The 9,457-nt window shown below is 33.8% G+C and overlaps 1 long non-coding RNA gene across 1 annotated transcript; it reads left to right on the forward strand.

Annotated features, from left to right (window-relative positions):
* The first annotated feature begins 7,306 nt into the window (after positions 1-7,306).
* Positions 7,307-9,183, forward strand: LOC140880254 (uncharacterized). The gene is made up of 3 exons (XR_012149624.1): positions 7,307-7,425; positions 8,638-8,706; positions 9,030-9,183. It is a non-coding gene; the product is annotated as an uncharacterized lncRNA (long non-coding RNA).
* The last annotated feature ends 274 nt before the right edge of the window (positions 9,184-9,457 follow it).

Raw genomic sequence — 9,457 nt, forward strand, 5'->3', positions numbered from 1 at the left:
GTTGATATGAATTTTATTTAACGCATTTATATGTCGATTATACTGAGAATGATTTCTCACTGGAGTTTATCCGGCTGTTGTCTTGTTTTGTATGTGTGCATGACAACAAAGAGGGCAGGAGTTGATCAACGATGTTATTGACAGCTGGAAGAGAGAGTCTAGCACGTGAGGACTCGGGTTGTAGATGAAGTCTTGAGATCTAGAAGCATCAAACCTTAGAACTTGTTGGTTTTGAAATGCATGTATGAACTTGAGATAGTTTATGTCGTTTATCGTTATTTAGAGACTTGTTCGATGTAACAAATTCATGTATAGATGCTTGAGATCTTGTTTATGTTTATATGCATGATTTGGATCTTATATATCATGTTTTAGACTTGAGTTGGATGGATTGAAAGGATCAAGTTGTTGACAAAAGATCAGAGCAGATTTTTCTGCCTAGGATTCGCCCGAGCGGCAGAAAATTACAGCCCGGGCGCACCCGGGGCTCAGCCTACTGTTTTGGAAAAAAACAGGGGCGCCCGGGCGGCTTTTTTTAACCGCCCGGGCGCACCCCTCCTTTGAAAAAAAAACTTTGTTTGATCCTTATTCTTTCCTTATTAGATTAATGATGCTTATTCATTAATTGCCCCTTAAGATTTGAGATTAGCAACCCGAGGTCCCCACAACAGGTGGTATCAGAGCGTAGGTTTTGGACTGAGATAGAAGTTGAGCGGGGAAGAGTGAGTCACATGCATTTTTAGTATTGTATGATTATGCAGTATTTGATTCGATGATTTGATAAAGGCATGTGCTCGTGATCTACCTTTGAAATTGAATTGATTAATTTACTGATTTGTAAATTTTCGAATTCTTATCGATGTTATTATAAGAATTTTTCCGGGTGATGTAAGCACCCAGAATCGAAGAGAACATTGTTCTTTGGGTGACGTAAGCACCCCAGACTGACAAAGTTGTATGGCCAGACTGAACAGAATGGTATGGCCAGATTGAACAAAACTTATTATTGCTCAGCTGAATGAAGTATCTCTAATTGAACAAAACAGAATATCAGCAAATGAATAGATGTATTGCAGGTAGAAGTTGTTCTGAAGACCTAATGTTCGGATATCTGAAAGATACCGATGAATGATGTATCAGATGGATTGTATACCAACTTCGAAACCTAGCAACCAACAGATAGAGTTTGACGAAAAAATTCTGACAAAATAAAGGTATATTTATTTGTTGGTAAGTGCTTAGAACAGAGTTTTATTAATGTTTCTTTGCCACAACAGATAAAAATAATGAGAAGGAAAAATATACCCTTTTGAAGCTGAATATTTTGAATTTTGAAGAATGTCTTATTAGATTTTCAAGCCTATTATAATTCTTTGAATTATGGATAATAATAATGAAGCTCAAGATTGAGTTGTTTAATTATGGCTTGAATTCGAAGAATATGTCTGAATAAATGTTGACGACTAAAACATGTTATGAAAGACATAGTTTTGTTTAATAGAACTGAAGCTGAATGATGAAGCAAAAGGACTGAAATTGTAAAGATGCTACGGTGTGTGAGAGAAACACATATTTAGCTACAATTTCTATTCCAGAAGTATACAGATAATCAGAATGAAATTGCACCTGAGAATGAAATTTCAAGTAACAAATTTATTTTTTTTGACCTGTCTATTATTGGTGCAATAGATTCATGATAGCTGAAAGCTTATTATATGATCATCTCTGTATCAGAAAAGAGACTGTGTGAATTTAACTGAAGAATGGAACTATTGCTTTGATGAACTGAAATTAAAGATGATTTTGTTCGTATTGAAATATCTGTTTATATTGCATGATAGATGATGATGCAATAATTGAATACAGATGAGTAGAAGAATTGATGATAAGAAGCGATTAAATTAGATCAGTAAGAACATAATGTGCAATTGAATATGATGATATAGAATCTTGAATTAAGATTCTGTGATTTCGGTTCAATATATGATGTTTGATTACAGAAATATTTTGAAATAAGTATATTCAATGCACTAGATATGTTCATGATCTAAACCAGAAATGAAAGATATGCCGATGAGTAGAGATGGCAGATATATTTCAGTAAGATTCTTGACTTTAGTTTAAGTTGTGACCTGGAATTTATCAGAGAATTGATGAGTTTGTAAATTGACTATTGCTTTTGAGGTTTACAAAATAGATGATGATATGAAAATTAGTTACAGATGAGTCTTTTATTTGATTTTACTGAAGTTATTACATCATAAATCATGATTTTTGAAATTCTTGATATTGATTTTGAGGTTTTGGTACCGACCTCAATCGATTTTGATGGACTCTTATTCTTTGTTAGGTCTGATTTGATTTACTTGTCTTAAGTTGAGATGCTGGTGAGTTGTTTTCACTTAGCATATTGTCATTCATATTATTGTTATGTGGATGATCTTGACTTAAGTAAGTTTCCCTGATTATGAATTTCAAGAGCCACTGATTGTTTGATGTATACATTCAGTATATTATAATATTTTTGACTTGTAACTGATAAAATTTTCAATTGAGATTTGGGAAATAGAACGAAAAGAAGAGATGAATGCGTGATTGATTGATATTTTGAATTTATGTGCTTGAAGTATCGAGATAGATACTAAAACAGTCAGAATTGCTGTAATCCAAATTAAGTGAGAATTGATTTGAAAGGATTAAAGCACATTGAGATGAGATCAAGTTATTATAATTCAATTGAGAAATAGAAATGAAGAATGAAACAGACATTCGATCAATTGATTTCAGATTTTGTGTATTCTGGTTTGAATATTCAGATGAATATATGACCAATTATAATGATTTTTGATTGAAAGCAATCCAGAACTGTTTAGAAGATGAAAGAAACACAGAAAGTAAACTGAAGCGATGAGAATTCAGTATAGAATGCCATATAGAGATATGAATTGAAGCCTCAGATCAGAATGAATGAATTCTATTATGATTGATTATCTTATTGTGATTGATATGTCCGAAAATAAATATCAGATTTTGAAGATAATGCACGACAATGAATTTAAAATTCATCCAATAATTTTTTATCAGAAGATAAAGCAAATATAGGTAACAGAATTAGTACGTTTTGAAGTTAAACGTACAGAGAGTTTCTGATGAAGTTGAAAATCGTTGACCAGATGAGTTCAGTGATAGTTTAGAAATTCCAGAATTGGTTTGAGATCATGATTTGAAAGAGTATTTTGTGAAATTACCAAGATGAAACAGTTTATATGAAGTAAACAGGTGGTAGTTATGAACAGATTGATTGAAATTACTGGATACGATAATCTGTCTGTGTGATCAAATCACTGAATTGTGATTAGATTCGTTTCAAAACAAACAGTAAGCCAAGAAATAATGTTTAAGATTGAAACATTGGGTTTACTATTACATTGTAATACAGATGATCCGAAGACTTTGAATACTTTTTGAGGTAAAACATGATATCCTTGAATTGGAAGAATAATCAGAGTAGATGAATTGAATTTCGAGAATGAATTTTATCTGACATGATACCGATTATCAATGGCTCTGAATACACTGTATGAGCTGTGAATAACAGCTATCTATTCAGATCTGTGAATAAGATAGAAATATGATGAAATTACAAGAATGATTAAAATCTATTGTCAGGATTAAGACTTTAGATTTATTTGACAGATGTGGCCTCGATTGATTGATTGATGTTCTGAGAGTTGGTTATATGTGATTACATTATACCATTGTTCGATTGATGGATTATCTGACTTGATTTTCCAGATTTTGAGATTATTCTCAGAACTTTAATACCTGATTCGGTATTATTTGTCTTGATGTGTTGCCACTTAATGATTACAATTCCTGTAACAGCTAATGAGTCGATTTTGAGATAATGTTATGATGATATGATGAAAGAAAATCCGATTTATTTGTGTTGAAATGCTACTATTGAAGTATATAATATCAGATCAACCATGATTTGTCGATATCAGATCAGATTTGATTTGAGGAACAAAAGGATGATGAAGATGAATCTGTACGAAGCAAAAACAGAAAAGAAGAATCAGAGTAAGTAATTGAATGATAGATATAACTTTTGAAGCTGAAACTGACTCGTTATGCGTAAAAGTTATTCCTGAACATCATTCGATTCAGAATTGAGAAAGAACGAAGTTGAGATACAGATTCAGAATATGAATGTGAATACTGATTTTGAAGCGATGAATAGAATAACAGTGTAGACTTGATATATCTTCTATGCGGAGCATATAATGATATCGAGAAAGAAACAAGTCGTTACTGAAGTTGAATTTCATTGACTGAGATATCAGATGGAATTGATGATTCGATTGAACGATTTATTCTTTTCAGTTTGATATGATGGATCTGATTTGTTTCACGTATCTATGTGAAAGAAGTATCAATCGATTTTTCTTTCTACGTGCGTTAATCCGATGAGATAGATATTGAAAAGATTCTGAGTTAAGTCGATTATTTGACAGATCCTTGATTGAGGAAAGAAACCACTCAGAAAGAATTCTTATCGGTTAATTAAAATACACGAAAATAGAAACAGATTCGTAGAAATAATCTGATAAGAGATGAAGAGATGAGATACGAAGATTAGAATTGAATGATTGAAGTAAGAATAACTTCAGATAATCATTCAATCTATCAGACTTGATATTTGGATTGACTACGATTTCGAGGACGAAATCATTTCTTAGAAGGGAGAAATTGTAAGGCCCGAAAATATTAAATTATTAATTATGGTATTTTAGAATTAAATTCCATATTATGGGCTAATATTGATTTGAGAAGTTATGGACATGATAGATTTAATTTTCGAGCCGAAAATATTTAATTTGAGAATTTACGGATTTTGAGAATTAAATTCCGAGAATTCTTAAATTAAAAGAATAAATATTCAAATATTTAATTTGAATATTTATGGGATTTAAGATTAAATTCCATGTTTCGGGAATTAAAGAAGATTAATTTTGAAGATACAACCCAATCAGGGACTATTTTGCAAATATCAAAGTTGCAAGGGCTAAAAGGCAAAAAGCCAAGATTATTTAATTAATCCGAATTTATTAATTTTAATCCGAGTATATTTAATTTGAGAATATTTAGAGTTTCGATTTTAATTCTAATATTCTTAAATTATTTTGGATTGAAATTGAATTAAAAAAAAGGTCGAGAACTGAATTACAATTACTGAAGACTTGAGGGACTAAATTGCAATTTATGCAATACATATCTGATTTTAATAAGATTATCAGCATGTACACGTGCTTATGTTGTATACAATTCAGAAAAGTGAAGAAATGAACAGAGGAGCCGAAGCTTTTCCCTTTTCCTTTGAATTCGATTTGTTCAAATCGCCGTAATTTTTGATCCGATTGTCCGATTTCAATTCCGAAAGATGTTCTGGAATCCTTGCAACGAGGCCTTCAATTTTATGTAAGTTTCAGATTGTTTTGGCGTGGTTTAAGAATCGGAATTTGGCAGAGATCAGTATTTTTGTTATAGATGCATGTTCTTTAACTTGTACGTGCTTTGATATTGAGGATGAATTCAGAACTTGAGGTTATATGAATTGATGAATATTTCAGAATGTTTTTGGCTTGTTTATGGATGATTATAGCTGCTGATATGAGGAGTATGAATGATATGAAGTGATTAGAAGTTGATAAGAAGTTAATAATGAATTCGATACCGAGTTGGTTCCCGATTTTCAATCGCTATGCCGCCGATTGATGTTTTGACATCGTTTTGAAAGCCTATAACTGAGTTGAGATAGTTGTTTAGATATTATGAATGTTATGGAATTTTTATTTCTCGATTTCAGTTGAGTTTCAAAGGCTAACGATTCACGACTCCGAGTTGTACCGAATAAGAAGAAGTTGAAGTTTGAAATGATGTTGATTGAATCTATATTGATGATTTTGATTCAATTCTGAAATGATTGAATAGAATGAAGTTTGATATGCATGTTTTAATGATATGTTTCAGAGTTTAATAGGAGACTATTGACTCAAGAACCTTAACTTGAAACCGAAGAAGAAGTGATCAAGATTGAAGTGAATTTGATTAAAGATTGATTTATGTTTGAATGATCAAATTCTTGTAGGAGTTGATGTACTTCCTATCCAGGTGTGGAACATGACAAACTCGAGAATGAAAGGTATAAGATGACATCGAGAGTCAGGGATTCGATACTCGAGAATGATGATTCTTGAGTTATCCCGAACAAATCACATACTTGTTTAAATACTTGTTCTTGAGGTAGAAATTATGTTATTGTCGATCCATCACAGGTAGTGGATCTTTATTGCTTTTGATATGATTGTATATTGAATTGATTCTATGCCAAGGTTGCGGTTAACCTTATTTTCTAGCCCGGAATGGCTATGATAGGTGGATATCCATGTCAAGATCGGTTACGAATGTTGATGGCAATAAAGTGATAAGAATCAATTTTTGAGATAAGCGCGCTATATAAATTGAAGTTTTGATTTGAAGTTTGAGTTGATATATGCGTTATTTTTAACTCTATTCTTGAATTGATATGTTTAGAGTTGATATGAATTTTATTTAACGCATTTATATGTCGATTATACTGAGAATGATTTCTCACCGGAGTTTATCCGGCTGTTGTCTTGTTTTGTATGTGTGCATGCATGACAACAGAGAGGGCAGGATCTGATCAACGACGTTATTGACAGCTAGGAGAGAGAGTCTAGCACGTGAGGACTCGGGTTGTAGATGAAGTTTTGAGATCTAGAAGCATTAAAACTTAGAAATTGTTGGTTTTGAAATGCATGTATGAACTTGAGATAGTTTATGTCGTTTATCATTATTTAGAGACTTGTTTGATGTAACAAATTCATGTATAGATGTTTGAGATATTGTTTATGTTTATATGCATGATTTGGATCTTATATATCATGTTTTAGACTTGAGTTGGATGAATTGAAAGGATCAAGTTGTTGACAAAAGATCAGAGCAGATTTTTCTGCCCAGGATTCGCCCGGGGCTCAGCCTACTGTTTTGGAAAAAAACAGGGGCGCCCGGGATTAACCGCCCGGGCGCACCCCCCCTTTGAAAAAAAAAATTGTTTGATCCTTATTCTTTCCTTATTAGATTAATGATGCTTATTCATTAATTGCCCCTTAAGATTTGAGATTAGCAACCCGAGGTCCCCACAAATTTAAAAGCCTTGTGTTGAGCCCTAGACTTAGTCGTCTCCCCCCACACACCATTTTTGAGAAGAACCTGTGGCTCCAGCCATTTCACACACTTGCACACACCTCACAAAAATCTTGTCGAAAGTTCAAGATTTTTACGGATTATCGATCGGCACGTCACCAGCTTCGTTTCTATATATTTATTTATCGGATTGAGGCATGTTCGATTTGCTCTCCTCTAACCATTTAGATCGATATATGTGTTGTGTTTGAGATTAAAGTCATGTTTATGGATTTGTTTGTGGTTTTGATGTTCATGGTGTTGAAAATAGCAAACATTATTCACGTTTTTGGCCAAGATGGCTCGGAGTTGCTGGTGTTCGGTCATGGCTGGGTCGGCTGGTTGGCTTCCCTGATTCAGTGGCTAGATAGGGTCTTTAGAGTCTTTAGAAAGTGAAGCATCGGTCTGTTGTTGGTGGATGTTTCTGTATTGGATCGAGCTGGGAAGAAATAAAAAAACTGGTGTTGTGCGCGGGTGGGAGGATCATGGCTCACGGCCGAGCCATACTAGGTGAGGCTTGGGCCGTGGCAGGGTCTTGTAGCATCGGCAGGACCTTGGGATGGTCCTGTCGGCGCGGCTCCGGCCATGGGCGGCCGGAGCAGGGTGCCGTGAGGATCGATTCAAGCAGGTACGAACGGGGAAGTAGAACAGGGCTGGGATTGGCGTGGTATTGGGCTGCTGGGTTGTACGTACTGTGTATGGGTTGGGTTTTTTTTTATTGGGCTTGGCCTTAGTGGGCCAAGTCCGGGTCAAGTTCGGGTTTAGTCCGAGTCAGGTTCGGGTCTTAGGTTTGTCCGGGTCGAGTCTAATAGGTTTAGGGTCCAAGTTTATGTTCTGGGCTTAAGTCTACTATAGTGCCCAAAGAGTTAAATGTATTATTGAGCTTAATTATTATTTGGGCTTTAGTTATTAAACTGGGCTTAATTTTTATTTGGGTTCCAATAAATGTTTGGACCTAAAGTATGAATGGGCTTAAGTAAATTTATTTGGGCCTAGAAAATATTTTATTAGGGCTTAAGTTAAATAATCATTTGGGCTTAAGGTATTAATGTGGGCTTGAAAAAATTAAATTAGTGTAATTAGGCCAGACCTAGTTTTAAGTTTTAAGCTAAGGGGCAGCAACTCGAACCAGCCGTGGTAAACTAAATAGTCCGTAAATATATATTTAATAGACGTATATGTAATATTTTGATATGAATATTATTTTTATAAAAATGAATTAAATATATATTTATGGGAAAAAAAAAATTTTATGAAAAAATTGATATTTTAATTCATGATCCATGCATATATTTTAATGTTAAGTAATTGGCATGTGAAGAAAATAATTTTTGGGAAGTTGACGTGAATTGTGGCAATTACGTTCAGGAGCCTACGGATCCCCGTGTTAAGGTTGGGTGAAGTGGCATAACAGGCGTAGGGAATCCCCGTGTTAAGGTTGGGTGAACTTCGCCGCCGCGTACGCTGGTTATAGATTGATCAATCGCTTATGTTTATGGTCACATTTCACTGATAGGACCCACTCAGTAAAGATTTTATGATTTATTGCATGCCATAATTTATGTTATGTATTTAGTTATGTTATGATTATGTCTACGTTTTAGTATGATGCATTCGATTTTATGATCATGCATGCATTAGAACCCTCAGGATATTTTCATATATGATGTATGCTTGCATATGATTTTATTTAGTAGTACTCGCTATGTATATTATAGAACATACTGGGCCTCTAGCCTTACTAGATCTAAATGGTGCAGGTGAGTTTGATTCAGTAGCTGATGATGTGGTCCCGACTGGCGGCGAGGACCTCTGAGCATCTGCGGCAAGCTAGCGTATCCGCGACCTTTGCAGTATTCATGTTTCCGCATTATTTTCTTTTATGAGACTTTTATTCGAGGGTTGTAATAAACTACTTTTGCATGTGTTATCTACTTTTATCATGATTTTCTTGTGGTAGAAATTTAAAATCTACGTATTTACGCATTTTGAAATACCGCATACTTGTGTATGGATTTTATTTAAATTATTTCGTGATTTTCAAATTGCTATAGTACAATAAAATTACTATTTATTATATTTCATGAAATAAAACTATTTCTAGTATTGACGCATATATGTAAGGGCATATATATATAAAAAAAAATCCCTTGAGTTTTCGGTTGTTTCAATTTGGTATCAGAGTGAG

This window comes from Henckelia pumila, chromosome 1 (genome assembly GCF_033568475.1).
Source record: "Henckelia pumila isolate YLH828 chromosome 1, ASM3356847v2, whole genome shotgun sequence".
Taxonomy (NCBI): domain Eukaryota; kingdom Viridiplantae; phylum Streptophyta; class Magnoliopsida; order Lamiales; family Gesneriaceae; genus Henckelia; species Henckelia pumila.